Below are 16,976 nucleotides of genomic sequence, written 5' to 3'. Positions count from 1 at the left end.
TGCCTTCTGATACCACACAAGGGAGCTCTATCCTGTGCCCTCTGGTTTTGTTTCCTTATTACTCTTTCTTCCTCTACTAGACTTTAAACCTCTAATGTCTTCCAAACGTTTAAAAAACTTTGTTCAAAAAAAAAAAAAACTAACACAGGACATCGGATACAGTAGAATATCTGGTAAATAGGGGTTTTGTTTGTTTTAAATTTCAGTAATGGAATTGTTAACTTTGGGGGTGACTTTTAGTTTTGCTTTCTAGAAGTGGAGGCTGCTGTTTGCTTTGGAGCCCCTCCCCTCTTTATTTGGGGAAGTTCATAGGCCTTTCAGTTCCATCAAAGGAAGATAAGTCCCCACTCATTGTCCCCGGAGGAAACTGTGAGGTCTTCTTATATTTGCATGTATGTGCCAAACATGTAAAGTGAGCTCCCAAGCCAGACTGTACACTTGAAAGCAGAAGAAAAATGGTTTTTCCTAGAGAGAAATGCATACTGGACTGTTAGCTATCCCCATTCCCTACCTGTCATGGACTGAATATCTGTATCCTCTCCAGATTCATATGTTGACATTCTAACTCCTGATTTGATGGTATTAGAAAGTTTGTGGGGGTGATTAAGTCATAAGAGTGGAGCCCTTGTGAATAAGATTAGTACCCTTGAAAAAAGCCTCAGAGAGCTCTCTCTCACCCCTTCTACCAAGTGAGGACACAGAGAGACAACAGTTATCTGTGAAGCAGGATATGGGTGGGCCCTCACTGAATACCGAGTCTGCCAACACCTTGATTTTGGACTTCCCAGCCTCCAGAACTGTGAGAAATAAATGTTTATTTTTTAAACCACCCAGTCTATGGTATTTTCGTTACAGCAGCTTGAACAAACTAAAACATTGTCCCCAATGGAGATAATAAAAGTGAATACCTGGGACTCTGGAGAATGTGCTGAGGACCACTATACTGGGTCATGGAGCTCACCCTTAGTTAGACTTCTTGAGGGGAGGGAGAAGATTGTGTCTGGGCTTGGAGCAAATGTGCAAGGAGTGGTTCTTTCTTGAGATATGGGGCCAGGGCAGGGGTGGCAATGAGCAGAAGAACCTGTGGCTGAGCCAGACAGTCTGGCTTTCAGCAGTAGCATCATGACAACCCTGATGGCAGGGGACAGCAGGCCTGCAGCCAGATTGACCAGACTTCCTGACCATAGTAACCAGGCTGATGTCCTGGGACAGAGTAGCAAGCCTAGGAGTCCCCAAGAACATCCTGGGAGAAGAACAGCCACAGGAAAATGGACTTCTCCATTCAATGAGGGGTCAGAGATACATGGGGTCAGAATCATGTTAATTGACTGTTAAGATACAGAGAGAGAAAGTTGCTGCAGGTGATCACTTTCAAGTAGGTGACATAGATCTGGGGTCCTACCTATTTGGACCCTATCTCTTCTTACCTCTCCTGCTTTCCTAAAGGGCTCAAGTTGAAAATCATAAGTTCTAATCTGAATTCCTTGTGTTATGCCTAGAAGAACCAGAGCCCAGAGACATAGAGAAGATCATTCAAGAGCACATGCCAAGCTAAAGACAATACCAGGGACAGAACCTCATCTTCTGATTCCTGGTCCAGTTCTCCCTCCAGCTCAGCAAACAGCCTTTGGATTCCACTTGGGAGCAAGTCTTCCCTGAATGCCCACCATGTGCTCAGTCCTGTGCTGTGCTGAGTGAAACACACAGATGTGTAGGACTTACTGCCTGTTCCCCAACCCACACCCAAGAATCTTACAGTCAGGTTGGGGAAATAAGGCCAGTGAAACCTGACTTCCTCATGCTGTGGGTGGTACTGGAAATCAATCTTCCTGCTTTAGATTTGTACCATTGCTAGGTCTGAATATCTGTGATCCTCCCTCATACCGAAAACTCATCTGTCAAAACCTAATCATCAATGTGATGGTATTAGGAGGTGGGGCTGTTAGGAGGTGATTAGATCTGATAATGGAATTAGTGCCCTTATAAAAGAGGCCCCAGAGAGCTGCCTTTCTCCTTCTACCATGTGAAGTCACAGCAGAAAGGTACCATCTAAGAACCAAAAAGCCACCCTCACCAGACACCAAATCTGCTGGCACCTTGATCTTGAACTTTCCAGCCTCCAGAACTGTAACAAATAAACTTCTATTATAAGCCATCTAGTCTAGGGTATTTTGTCATAGCAGCCAAGCTGACTAAGAAAACCCATCTATACTCATGAAAGAGTAATGCAGTTGGGGTACTATTACCATTGGCCTAGCTCAAGAGATTTCTAGCAACCTTTCCCTCTCTCCCCAAGTAGGGTTCCAGGTAGAATGCATGCACTATTGCATGGGGCCTACTTATATTAAAAAATGCATTATTTATTCCAAATTCAAATTTAACTGGGAATCCTATATTTTTTATCCTAAATCTGGCAGGTCTACCCCCAAGTCCAGATGTTGAGGGAATTGTGCAACCACTGGCCTTATCTTGAGTTCAGCAGTATCCTAGGGTAAAAGACACAGAAGAAGTACATAGGTAATCAGTGGGGACTGAGCAAAACCTTGGAGTGTGGATGGATGTCAGTCTGGTCAGGCAATGATGGGCCAAGGTGCCAACTGTTGACGAAAGGAAAGCATCACCAGACACCTACTGCAAGCTCTGCTGACAGAAATCTGGGCTCCTTTCAAGTGCCATGATCAGCTTCAATGTTGTGCTTGAACAACACTTCTCTTGCTGGTCTTTTGTCAGCTCCATTCTCCCAGCTTACCCATACAGCAGACCCATCCCCTCGTTAGTAACTTCCCAGGCTTGGTTCTAGCTCTTGAGGCCACCTTGTGCTTCCCTCCTTCTCCCTCTCTGCACTCCCCTTGCCCACATTCTTACTGGCACTGAATAAATCCTTCTTTCTACCATGGCACTTCGTTCCCTCTACCTCCTCCTCAAACCCTCTTCTCTTATTCCCTCAACATAAACATGATGACCCATCTGACCCAAAGCTCAAGTAAAGAAAAAATCAGTTCCCACCTCCTGAGAAGCAGGAAGAACAGAAGCCTCACACCCTCCCTGGAGGTTAGGGGAAACATCTGTGCCTTAGGCCTGGCAAGGAAAGGGAAGAAACACAAAGCATTTCACTTCTTTATTAGTTTAAGTATAGAATAAGTGGCTACAACAAGACCAAAATTGCAGAGTCTAAAACAAGACCTAAATTTCTCTCTTATACTTAATATCAGGAGGCAGATAGGCAGTCTACAGCAGGTAAGCAACTTGATTCCCTAAAGCCAACCCAGGACTCAAGTCCCTTCTTTTCTTCCATTATCCTACTGGCATGTGCCAGCGTCTATTCTAGCCAGTAATAAAGGGAAGAGGGCAAAAAGGGGAAGGCCAAACACGTTCTTTTAATAAGGAACAATTGTGGACTTCTCCTCACAGGATGTCAAGTCACATTCTTCTATCATCAGCCACATCTAGCTGCAAGAGAGGCTGAGAAATACAGATTCTAGCTGGGCAGCCATGTGCCTTGTGCAAGTGGGGAAGAGAAATGTCTTATGAAAAATGAAGAAGGCACAATTATTATTCTCTGCCAAAATTAGAACAGTCTGAAAATTCAAATCTCACTATAATATACCAGCAATACACAACTATACATGATGCAATAGAAAGATGAGTAGTGCAAATGACATACTATTAATATAAGGTCCCCAAGGAGAGAGGATTTGTTGTGAGGTTTATGATGGGGATAAAATTTCACCCAGGTCCTGGGAAGCCAATAATCACGCAACTTTCATTTCTTTGAAAGGTAATTTTTAACCAGAACCCCCAATACCACTAAGGACATCTACTTATTACAACAAATTGTTAGAAAAAAAAAACACTGGATCCTTGATAAGACTGAAGCATACACTCAAGACATTCATATCTCCAGTTACTTTGCAAACAACATATTAAACCTCAGGCCTCTCTCTCTTTCTGGTTTTACAGGTGTGTTGTAAGAAGTTGAGCAACTAAAATATCGTAAGGAGATAAGAATTAAGTTTAATTTCCTCTCATAGCCCTCCACTCCTCCTGAACAAAGTCATTTCCTGATGTATTGCAAGACAACGTTAATCATCCCCACCCCATTAAATCTATTTGCTTTCATTACATGTTCCTAATCCAGTTGAGCATGGACAAAACATTGGATTTACTTCCGATGGATTTCACCTCTTATTTTAATAACTACTTCCTTCACCTATTTTCCCTGGCTTGTCTTTCATCTTCTCCTCCCTAATCCTTCAGCTTCCTCACCATCTGGGATATAGAGAGCTCAAAGAAGCTCTAACAATGCCCTTTCTTCACATCGGCCAGCTCCCATCTGCACCCCCAACTTGATCTATGCCCCACTGGTTCTGAGCATTAGTCTGATCTCAGGGTCAACAGCATAAGAACTACGGCAAGGGCCGGGCGCGGTGGCTCAAGCCTGTAATCCCAGCACTTTGGGAGGCCGAGACGGGCGGATCACGAGGTCAGAAGATCGAGACCATCCTGGCTAACACAGTGAAACCCCGTCTCTACTAAAAATACAAAAAACTAGCCGGGCGTGGTGGCGGCGCCTGTAGTCCCAGCTACTCGGGAGGCTGAGGCAGGAGAATGGCGGGAACCCGGGAGGCGGAGCTTGCAGTGAGCCGAGATCGCGCCACTGCACTCCAGCCTGGGCGACAGAGCGAGACTCCGCCTCAAAAAAAAAAAAAAAAAGAACTACGGCAAGACATTTTGCAGGCAAAGGTACTAGGCTACGGCAAGCTCCCTCATCTGCTCTGTAACAACATTTGAAGCAGGTGTAAAAAGTCACACCAAACCCATCTCCCTTCGGAAGCACAAGGTCAAAAGGATAAGAATCAAGGAGCTGGCGCAATCCTAGTCATTCTCCTTGTTCACTCCCTCTTGCTACCAGGTCAGGAGGGTCCAGGGAGAAATTAGGCTCAGAATTATAGTCTGAGCAACTTGGCTTTCTCTAAAATGAATGCTTCAGAAATGCCCTGTAGGCAGATCATTAAAACCTTCTTAAGCATTGTTATGGGAAGGCCTCTGAGAGCCACAAATCTTGCCACAGAGGTACACTATTTATCCAGTCAGCATTTCCATAGCGAGCTGATGGCTGGTGAAGGATTTAACAAGGTGGTCCTCCCAGTCCCTTCACTTTACAAAGTGCCTGTTACAGGTGCGTAGGCTGACCTTGAGTAGGTTCGTGTCTTTTCTCTGAACCTGTTTACTCATCTGTAAAACAAAAGAATTTGGTAAAATCCTACAAGCCTGAGTTGTAAGGAGATAGTTTTAAGGACCCCGTTCCCTCTATCCATTCCAAAGGGCCTGGATTCCACTCTGGAATGAAATGATGGTTCCACCTTGGGAAAACTGGCCCAAACTCAAATAGACTAATTGGTGACAGAAAGGCCATGTAGCCTGAATATTTAATTAGGCAATGGGAGTAGACATCTCTCAGGTGTCTGCTGAGCTCGGCCCACAACCCACTTTTCTTCCCAACACAGTTCACGTGGCTGGGCTTCCAATAGCCCTTCTGGTGGTTAGACCAACTGTAGACACCTGACCCATGGACAGCCAATCAGATTGCCTCCCTCAGGAACTGGGGTTGGCCAGTCAATTTCCCCCTGAAACTGAAATCCTAATGTGTTTGTGGGCTGCTCTGGGTCAAGATGGAAAATGCATGCTCACCTTCCATTCATTCTTTCTTGTCTTTGAACTTTAAAATGTGAGGTGTTCATTCTCATAGAACCTCAATTGCCTACGTGTATCTGCCCAACAGAACTTACCATTTCTCCTCAAGGTAGGAATGGGCGTGAAAAGATACCAGTTGTGTAACCCCCATTTCATACCAGAAGAGCTTCCTTGCTGGTTTTCCTGGCTTGGCGGCATGGTGTGGGAGCTTTAGGCACATAGACCAACCTAGAAGGTGAGCTTGAAGATAGCATTAAAGGTAACCACCTGAACTGATGATTCAGAGCTAGAAAGCCCATACCATTTAATTAGCTCCCTTTGTACTGGCCTCAGTGGCATTTGAATAACATGATCTTGGCACTTACTGCAAGTTGTGAAGCTAATGAGACTTACCTCTACGGCACTTATATGGACTTTGGAGGCCAGGGCAGTGCAGTGAGGAACAAAGGGGAGTTGAGGAAGGATTATGTAACAGGGCCTCTGGGCTGTAGGGCTGTCATGGTCAGCCCTATGGACCAAAGAAGAGACTGTTGATCTGCTGATAGAGTGATGACACCCCAGGTTTGCTTTTTATTAGCCGTTCTATTACTGGCCACCACAGCATCCATAGTTAAAATCCAATCTGAATGCTCCTTGAGAATCCTTGGGCGCAGAGTGTCGGAAGAGAGGCTGACAAGCCTTGTATCTTGTGAGCTACTCTGTCCTCACAACAGTGCCCAGACATCTGTGCCACAACCTGTTCTGACTTCCCTTTTTCTGTGCTTCAAGCAGCCTTTTCCGTTCTTTGCACTAAACCAAGTTTGCTATCACTCACCTGCCTCAATGGTTTCAGGGGGAGAGCTGTTGGTAGACGTGCTCACTCGTGACCTGGTGCTCAAAGCAGTGAACTAGAGAAACAGCCTGGTGGGTGGAGTGGCTAAAAGGAAACCAGGGCTCAGGATAAGGAGGAGCAGCCTGCTGATGAGCTAGGTGCCCTTGGGCAAGTACCTTAACTTCCCTGACTTTCTCTTAACTCCTCTGTAAAACAAGCAGAGAGGATAAGGTAATCTTCAAGACCCTATGACTACATGATATGATTTCCCTTGCTCCCTCCTCCTGCAATGCCTCCTGTGTCCTGAACAGTTCCTGTGAAAATTACTTCTAGGAAAGGTATTTGCCCCTCCAAAGCCTTTTCCAGATGCTGCTTGCCCAAAAGGGAGCAAGCTCTGACTGGGATTCACCCCAGACATTTTTCCTCTAACACCAGAAATGCTCATTTGAATTGATGACTTGAGGACTGGACGTCTGTGTTGCTCTGGCGATAGACAGTTGAGTTTATTGGAAGTGAACACCAGGCTTTCAATTCACATCAGTCTGGGTCCTCGGATTTGCATGATTGCACATTCAGAGACAGGCACCTGCACTCAGGGCATCCTTGGCTGCCCACACGTTCCACTGAGCCAACCCCAGCTGCTACAAGCTGCCTGTTTAAACAAGGCCTGCTGGGAGTTGAGCAGCATTGCTGAGGCGAAACTGTGTTAGTGGTTGAGGCTGTTCACACAAAAGAGTCCCCACTGTTGACCAAGCCTGTCTGGTAGCTGCTGGGGCAGCTGCAAAGGGTGTGTGACCCAAAGGAGCCTCCTCCCTCGTGGGCTGGAGCATCCGCTAAAGCCTGTTCTTCATTCCTAGTCAGCATCAGAGCTGAGTCCTATGATGCTCAGCTCCTCCACCAGGGAAACCTCCTTGGACCTCAGTCCAAATTCAGAACCTCCTTCATGAAGATTTCATAGTAGCAGACAATCCATAGTTAATGTCAGGCTTTAAGTCCCAACGTTACATTGACTAGCTGTGTAACCCAAGGGCTTGTGGAGCCTGTTTCCTCAACTGTAAATGGGGATAATAATATTGCCTACATGGTTGGGCTGCTGAGGATTAAATTAATTAATACACGTTAAACACTTAGAACAGGGCCTGGGATGTGGAAAATGCTCACTAAATCTTAGTCATTATTTTGTCATTAATTTGGTTGAGAGAGGTCAGATGTGGAAAGCACCTGGAAAAATACAATTTAAGTTCATCGTTGAAAGGCAGTAATCTTATTTAAGTATCAAAATGTTCCTTGTAAGCAAGATGGAATTGTTTAACTGTGACACCAGGTACTATAAACTGCAAAGTAATCTCTCATGAAATTTTAGAATTTGAAGATTAAAATGCACTACTTAGAATGCAGTCTGGAGAAAGGGTAGGAGAATGGGAAGAAGGTCTCCTCCTTTAACCAGATCTGGTAGACCACCCTCAAGCTTTCTAGTCTCCCTCCCCATGGAATGACTTGCCGTCTTGCTCAGCTCCAAGCAAGAAAACCAAAGAACCGAGAAGTTAAACAATTTTTTTTGCTGATCTGCAATTCAAGACCAGGTTCATCTGGATCAAAAATCCTTTGCTGATTCTGCCTCTCCAACCAGTCAAGCACTGTGCCGGGCAGACACTCTGGAGGAAACACAGATATATGACACGGCCCCAAACCCAAGAGTCAGCACTCTAACAGGAGTGTCTAATATTACACAGAAGTTCTGGAATACAGTTGAGAAAACCTCTCAGCAATTGAGAGAGAGAGAGAAAATTAGATGATCAAAGCAAGAGATCCAATATCCAACAAACAGGAAATCTAGCAAAAAAGAGAGAGAATGAAAGAGAGGAAACCATTAAAGAAATTTAATAAAGTTCCTCAGACCTGAAGGACACGAGCTTCCTAAATGAAAAGGATCTGCTAAGGATACAGAACTATAAGTGGCAGGGAATCCATCGTCATGAAATTGTATATAATCAGGGATAAAGAGAAGATTCTAAAGGCTTCCAGAGAAGGAAAATAAGATACAAAGGATGAGGCCCAGGATGGCACTAGAGTTCTGACCAGCAACACTGGAAACTAGAAGAAAATGGAGCAACATGCCCAAAGTTCTGAGTGAAAACTATTCCCCATCTAGATTTTAATATTAAGACAAAGTCAATTGAATGTGAAAGTTTAAAAAGTCATTTTCCTAAAAACGTGAAGTTTTCAAAGCATTTCCTTCCCATGTACCCTTTTTCAGGAAGTAGTGGATATGTTCCATCAAAATAAGGGAGTAACCCAGTGGTGTGCTGTAGCTGGCTAATGCCAGCACCCAAGATTATCTCTTTTCAACTCTGAATTTAGTGGCATCACATTGGTCTCTTAAAATCAGCCATGGTGGGAATATTGATACCACAGAAACCAGCAAACACTATGAACTAGGGTTTCCCATCCCCCTCAACCCTCCCTGACCCCCAGGTGGTTGTACATTTACCAGCACACCACTGGAATAAACCAAGAAAAAGAAAGATAAAGGATCTGCTGTGGTCTGAATGTTTGTGTTTCTCCAAAATTCATATGCTGAAACCCAGTCCCCCACTGTGTTGTTATTAAGAGGTGGAGCCCTCATAAATGGAATTAGTGCCCTTATAAAAGAGGCCTGAGGAAGTTTGTTTGCCTCTTTTGCCCTTCTGCCATGTGAGGAGGCATAGAAGGTGCTAACCATGAGGAATGGGCCCCCATTAGACACCAAATCTGCTGGTGCCTTGATCTTGAACTTCCCAGTCTGCAGAACTGTGAGCAATAAATTCCTATTGTTTATAAATTACTCAGTCTAAAGTACTTTGTTACAGCAGCCTGAACTAACAAAAGACCTTTAGGAGAAAAAGCTCAGTGAATTCCAAAGATAATGGTGAAGGGAAATCTCAGTAAAGCTGAGGAAAAATCAGGTAGAAATAAGGTTCCAGGGCCAGGCATGGTGGCTCATGCCTGTAGTCTCAGCACTTTGGGAGACCGAGGTGCGTGGATTACTTGAAGACAGGAGTTCGAGACCAGCCTGGCCAACATGGTCAAACTCCATCTCTACTAAAAATACAAAAAAAGTAGCTGGGCAAGGTGGCACACGCCTGTAATCCCAGCTACTCGGGAGGCTGAGGCAAGAGAATCACTTGAACCCAGGAAGCGGAAGTTGCAGTGAGCTGAGATTGCACCATTGCACTCCAGCCTGGGTAACAGAGCAAGACTCTGTCTCAAGAAATAAAAAAATAAAAAATAAAAGAAATAAGGTTCCAGAAAAAAATATCTTTCAAAAAGAAGTTAAGACTGATAAATTATCTGAGAGTTTCAACAATGTTGAGAGATCTTCTAAAACTCTGGTAAAGACTTTAGGGACATACTAGTCACAGATATCAATACCAAGAAAAAAAAAGGGCAATTATTAACTACAGGGGAAATACAACATTTCACAAAAAAGAAGGAATTGTAACTGTAGTACATTATTTGGCTCTGCTATGAATAATGTTGATATAATCACAGTGAAAGGAATATTAACATTGATGTGACTAACACTACAATGTAACTTTATCAAAATAATGCAATGAGGGAAATAGGGAGATGTTAAAAGAAGTAGAATACTTTCTAAATCTATAGTAGCAAAACAATAAATAAATGTAATATAAAAATATTTGTAGTATAAGCATGTTACATAGAACTAAGAAAAGCCTGGGCACGGTCGTTCATGCCTATAATCCTAACACTTTGGGAGGCTGAGGGAGGCAGATTGCTTGAGCCCAAGAATCTGAGACCAGCCTGGTCAACATGGTAAAATCCAGCCTCTACAAAAAATACAAAAATTAGCTGGAAGTGGTGCCACTGTGGCCCAGCTATCCAGAGAGGCTGAGGCAAGAGGATCACTTGAGCCCTGGAGGCCGAGGCTACAGTGAGCCAAGATCATGTCATTGCGCTCCAGCCAGAGTGACAGAGCAAGACCATGTATCCAAAAAAATAATAATAAAATAAATAAGGAGAAATACAGCCAAAGAAACAAATTTTAAAACTGTACATGGTGAACTTGGAGTGGGGCAAGATGGCAGAATAGAGCCTCCACCAAGCATCCCCGCCGTAAAAACACCTTTTTTTTTTTTTTTCAGATGGAGTTGCACTCTTGTTGACCAGGCTGGAGTGCAATGGCGTGATCTCAGCTCACCACAACCTCCAACTCCCAGGTTGAAGTGATTCTCCTGCCTCAGCCTCCTGAGTAGCTGGGATTACAGGCATGTGCACACCCGGCTAATTTTTGCATTTTTAGTAGAGACAGGGTTTCTCCATGTTGGTCAGGCTGGTCTCAAACTCCTGACCTCAGGTGATCCACCCTCCTTGGCCTCCCAAAGTGCTGGGATTATAGGCATAAGCCATTGCGCCCGGCCAGGATGCCAATTTAATAATTATCTACACACACACACACACACAAAGCACCTTCATAAGAACCAAAAATCAAGTGAGCACTCACAGTATCTGGTTTTAACTTTGTATTTCTGAAAAAGGCACTGAGGAGGTAGGAAAACAGTCTTGAATCTCCAATGCCACCCTTCCCTATCCCCTGGCAACTGCAGCGCAGTATGGAGAGTGTTTTGGTGCACTGGAGAGAGGAAGATCACAGCATCTGTAAGGCATTGAGCTCAGTGCTGCCCTATTAGAGAGCAAAGTCAGACCAAACTCAGGTGATGCCCAACCACCAACAGAGCATTTAAATCAGCCCTAACCAGAGGGGAATTGCCAATCACAGTGTCTGAATTGGAGTTCCTGCAAGCCTCGCCACTATGGGCTAACATGCTCTGGGGCCCTCAATAAACTTGAAAGGCAGCCTAGGCCACAAGGACTGCAACTCCTAGTTGAATACCAGTGCCGAACTGGGCCCAGAGACAGCGGACTGAGGGGGCATGCAACCTACTGAAACACCAGCCAGGGTGACTAAGGGAATGCTGGCATTTCCCCTCCCTTAAATCCAAGCTGCACAACTCACCGCTCCAAAAGAGACCACTTCCCTCCACTTGAGGAGAGGAGAGGGAAGAGTCGGGAAGACTCCATCTTGCATCTTGGATACTAGCTCAGCCACAGCAGGATAGGGCACCGGTCACAGTCATGAGTCCCCCTTTTCAAGCCCTAAGTCCCAGATGACATTTCTAGACACATCCTGGGCCAGAAGGGAACCTGTAGCCTTGAAGGGAAAGACCCAGTACTGGCAACATTCATCACCTGCTAACTGAAGAACTCTTGGGCTCAGAATAACCAGCAGTGATATGCAAGTATCACACCAAGGGCCTTGGATAAGACTCTGAGACTTGCTGGCTTCAGGTGAGACTCAGCACATTCCCTACTGTGGTGGCTATGAGACGATGCCCCTTCCCCTTGAGAAAAGCAAAGGGGACTTTGTCTTTCACCTCAGGTACCAGCTCAATCACACGGGGTAGAGCACCAAGCTGGCTCTTGGGGTCCCTGATTCCAAGACTTGGAACTTGAATGGCATAATTTCTGGACCTGCCCTGGGCCAGAGGGGAGCCCACTGCCCTGAAGAGTGGATCCCAGACCAGGCAGCATTCACCACAAGTTGACTGAAGAGCACTTGGGCCTTAGGGAACATAGGTGGTAGTCTGGCAGTACTCCCCATGGGCCTGTGTTGGCAGTGGCCATGAGGTGAGGCTCCTCTACCTTTGGAAAGGGAAGGGAAGAGTGGGAAAGACCGTGTCTTGTGGTTTGAGTGCCAGCTCAGCCACAGTACCGTAGAACACCAGATAGACTTCTAAGGTTTTGGACTCTAGTCCCTGGCTCCCAGACAGCACCTCTGAACATGCCTGGAGCCTGGGGGAACTCACCACCCTGAAGGGAAGGACACAGGCCTGGCTGGCTTTGCCACTTGCTGATTGTAGAGCCACAGCGCCTTGACCAAACAGAGACTGTAGCCAGGGGGTTGTTACAGCAGGCAATTGGTGAGACCCAGTGCTATGCTGGCTTCAAATTTGACCCAGCGCAGTCATAGTGGTGGTGGCCACAGGTGTGCTGTGTCACACCACCTCCACCTCCAGGCGGCTCAGGACAGAAAGAGAGAGACTCCATTCATTTGGGTGAACTCACAACTCCAAAAGAGACCACTTTTGGAGAACAAGAGTCTCTGCCTGGTAATTCAGAGAAGTCTTTCAGATCTTTTCCAAGACCATGAAGGCAGTACCTCTAGGAGTCTATGAGAACCACAGTGTTACTGGACTTTGGGTGCCCCCTAAAGCAAATACAGCTTAGATCACAATATCCAAGTTTGTTTGAATATCTGGAAAACCTTCCCAAGGACAGGTACAAACAAGCCCAGACTAGGAAGACTACAATAAATACCTAACTCTTCAATGCTCGGACACCAAAGAACATCTACAAGCATCAACACCATCCATGAAAACATAATCTCACCAAATGAACTAAATAAGGCAGCAGAGACCAATCCTGAAGGAACAGAGATATGTGACCTTTCAGACAGAGAACTCAAAATAGCTGTGTTGAGGAAACTCAAAGAAATTCAACATAACACAGAGAAGGAATTCAGAATTCAATCTGATAAATTTAACAAAGAGATTGAAATAATTAAAAAGTAAGCACAAATTCCAGAACTGAAAAATGCAATTGGCATCCCGAAGAATGCATCAGCATTTTTTAATAGCAGAATTGGTCAAGCAGAAGGAAGAATTAGTGAGCTTGAAGACAGGTTATTTGAAAATACACAGTCAGATGAGACAAAAATAAAAGAATAAAAATCAATAAAGCACACCTACAGGATCTAGAAAATAGCCTCAAAAGGGCAAAGCTAACAGTTATTGGCTTTGAGGCCAGGTGCAGTGCCTGTAATCCTAGCACTTTGGGAGGCTGAGGCAGCAGATCACTTGAGCTCAGGAGTTCAAGTCCAGCCTGAACAACATGGCGAACACTGTCTCTACAAAAGATTCAAAAATATATATATATATCCAGGCATGGCGGTGCATGCCTGCAGTCCCAGTTACTTGAGGGGGCTGAGGCAGGAGGATCACTTGAGTCTAGGAGGTCAAGGCTGCAGTGAGCTGAGATCACACCACTGCACTCCAGCCTGGGTGACAAAACATGACACAGTCTCAAAAAAATAGATGATAGATAAATAGATAGATAGATAGATGATAGATAGATAGACAGACAGATAGATAACAGAGTAGAATGAATAAAATTGAAATAAAGAAAATGATATAAAATATCAATGAAACAAAGAGTTGGTTTTTTGAAAGTTAAAAATGACAAACATTTAGCCAGGCTAATGAATTAAAAAGAGAGAAGATCAAAATAAAATCAGAAATAAAAAAGGAGACATACAACTGATACCACAGAAATTTAAAGGATCGACTATATCCCAATAAATCAGAAAATCTAGAAGAAATGGACAAATTCCTACACATGTACAACTGTATAGGACACGTACACCAAGACTGAAACAGAAAGAAATCCAAAACTTGAACAGATGAATAGCAAGTAATGAGACTGAAGCTGTACTAAAAGTCTCCCAGTAAAGAGAAACCTTGGACCACATGGCTTCACTGCTGAATTCTACCAAACATTTAAAGAAGAACTTATACCAATCCTACTCGAACTATTCTGAAAAATAGAGGAAGAGGGACTACTTTCAAACCAATTCTATGAAGCCAGTAATACCCTGATACCAAAACCAGACAAAGATACATTAAAAAAAAAAAAAAGTCAGGCCAATATCTCTGATGAATATTGGTGCAAAAATTCTCAACAAAATACTAGCAAACTGAATTCAACAACATATTAAAAAGATCATTCATTATTACCAAGTGGGATTTATCCCTGGGATGCAAGAATGGTTCAACATCCACAAATCAATCAACATGATACATCATATCATCAGAATGAAGGAAAAAAACCATAAAGTCACTTCAATTGATGCTTAAAAAGCATTTAATAAAGCTCAACTCTCTTCATAATAAAAACCCTCTGAAAACTGGCTATAGGAGGAACATGTCTCGTCATAATAAAAGCCATACATGACAGACCACCAGCTAGTATCATACTGAATGGGGAAAAGCGGAAAGCCTTTCCTCTAAGCTCTGGAAGATGACAAGGATGCCACTTTCACCACTATTACTGGACATAATACTGAAAGTCCTAGCTAGAGAAATCAGACAAGAGAAAGAAAGAAAAGGCATCCAAATTGGAAAGGAAGGAGTCAAATTATCTTTGTTTCCAAATGATATGGGCTTATGTTTGGAAAAACCTAAAGAATCCACCAAAAAACTGTTAGAACTGATAAATTCAGTAAAGTTGCAAGATATCAGCATACAAAAATCAGTAACATTTCTATATACCAACAGTGAACAATTTGAAAAAGAAATTAAAACCTAATCAAACAACTCTATAGGAAATAATCTAATAATCTGACTTAAAAGTGGAGAAAAAATTTAATTCGACATTTCTCAGAAGACACACAAGCGCGGCGGCAGAGGGACGGTGACCTCGCGTGGCTACTGCAGCGCTGGGGTGTCAGTCATTGGTCTGACCCAGAACACTTCAGTTCTGCTCTGCAAGGATATATAATAACTGATTGATGTGTCCATTTAATACGAGAATGTGGAAACTGAACAGCCAGAAGAAACCTTCCCTAACACTGAAACCAGTGGTGAATTTGGTAAACGCCCTGCAGAAGATATGGAAGAGGAACAAGTATTTAAAAGATCTGGAAACACTGATGAGATGGTTGAATTACACATTCTGTTTCAGAGCAAGAATGCTGGGGCAGTGATTGGAAAAGGAAGCAAGAATATTAAGGCTCTCCCTACAGACTACAATGCCAGTGTTTCAATTCCAGACAGCAGTAGCCCCAAGCCTATATTGAGTATCAGTGCTGATATTGAAACAATTGGAGAAATTATAAGGAAAATCATTCATACCTTGGAAGAGGGCCTGCAGTTGCCAACACCCACTGCAACCAGCCAGCTCCCACTCGAATCTGATGCTGTGGAATGCTTAAATTACCAACACCATAAAGGAAGTGACTTTGACTGTGAGTTGAGGCTGTCGATTCATCAGAGTCTAGCAGCAGGAATCACTGGGGTCAAAGATGCTAAAATCAAAGAACTGAGAAAACACTCAACCAACCATCACGCTTTTCCAGGAATGTTGTCCTCATTCCACTGACCGAGTTATTCTTATTGGAGGAAAAGCCAATAGGGTTGTAGAGTACATAAAGATCATCCTTGATCTTATATCTGAGTCTCCCATCAAAGGACATGCACAGCCCTATGATCCCAATTTTTACGATGAAACCTATGATTATGGTGGTTTTACAATGGTGTTTGATGACCGCCGTGGACGCCCAGTGGGATTTCTGATGCAGGGAAGAGGTGGTTTTGATAGAATGCCTCCTGGTCGTAGTGGGCGTCCCATGCCTCCATCTAAAAGAAATTATGATGATATGAGCGCTCGTCAAGGACCACCTTCTCCTCCTCCTGGACAAGACGGCTGGGGTGGTAGCAGAGCTCGGAATCTTCCTCTTCCTCCACCACCTAGAGGGGGAGATCTCATGACCTATAACAGAAAAGGGAGACCTGGAGACGGTTAGGACGGCATGGTTGATTTCAGTGCTGATGAAACTTGGGACTCTGCAGTAGATCCATGGAGCACATCAGAATGGCAGATGGCTTATGAACCACAGGGTGGCTCCAGATAGGATTATTCCTATGCAGGGGGTCGTGGCTCATATGGTGATCTTGGTGGACCTATTATTACTACACAAGTAACTATTCCCAAAGATTTGTCTGGATCTATTATTGGCAAAGGTGGTCAGTGGATCAAACAAATCCGTCATGAGTAGGGAGCTTTGATCAAAATTGATGAGCCTTTAGAAGGATTCAAAGATTAGATCATTACCATTACAGGAACACAGGACCAGATACAGAATGCACAGTATTTGCTGCTGAACAGTGTGAAGCAGTATTCTGGAAAATTTTTCTAAGACTAGTGAAGAACTGAAGGAGTCCTGCATGCTTTTTTTTTTTTTCCAATCTGCTTCTGTTTAAAAAGCCAACATTCCTCTGCTTCATAGGTGTTCTGCATTTGAGGTGTAGGGAAATTTTCGCTGTTCACCAGATGTAATGTTTTAGTTCCTTACCAGCAGGGTTGGAGGGGGAAGGGCATGCAAAACAAACAAACAAACAAAAAAACTAACATTGAAATTTTGAAACAGCAGCAGAGTGAGTGGATCTTATTTTTTGTTATTGTTGGTGGTTTGAAGAAATTCCCCCTATGTAATTATTATGAACACCTTGCTTTGTGGTCACTGTAACATTTGAGGGGTGGGACAGGCAGGAAAAGTAACAATAGCCCACATGTCCCTGGCATCTGTTCAGAGCAGTTCAGAATGCAATGCTCTTTCGTAAGAAACATTTTATGA

At 43.9% G+C, this 16,976-nt stretch overlaps 1 pseudogene across 1 annotated transcript; it reads left to right on the top strand.

Annotated features, from left to right (window-relative positions):
- Positions 1-6,042: 6,042 nt before the first annotated feature.
- LOC101021320 lies at positions 6,043-16,694 on the top strand (annotated as a pseudogene). Its single transcript, XR_636888.4, has 2 exons — positions 6,043-6,195; positions 15,152-16,694. The product of XR_636888.4 is annotated as a heterogeneous nuclear ribonucleoprotein K pseudogene (transcript).
- The last annotated feature ends 282 nt before the right edge of the window (positions 16,695-16,976 follow it).

The sequence above is a fragment of the Papio anubis genome, chromosome 10, assembly GCF_008728515.1.
Source record: "Papio anubis isolate 15944 chromosome 10, Panubis1.0, whole genome shotgun sequence".
NCBI classification, from domain to species: domain Eukaryota; kingdom Metazoa; phylum Chordata; class Mammalia; order Primates; family Cercopithecidae; genus Papio; species Papio anubis.
Note: the sequence above shows the minus strand (reverse complement) of the source record. Positions and strands in the feature narration are given on the sequence as shown.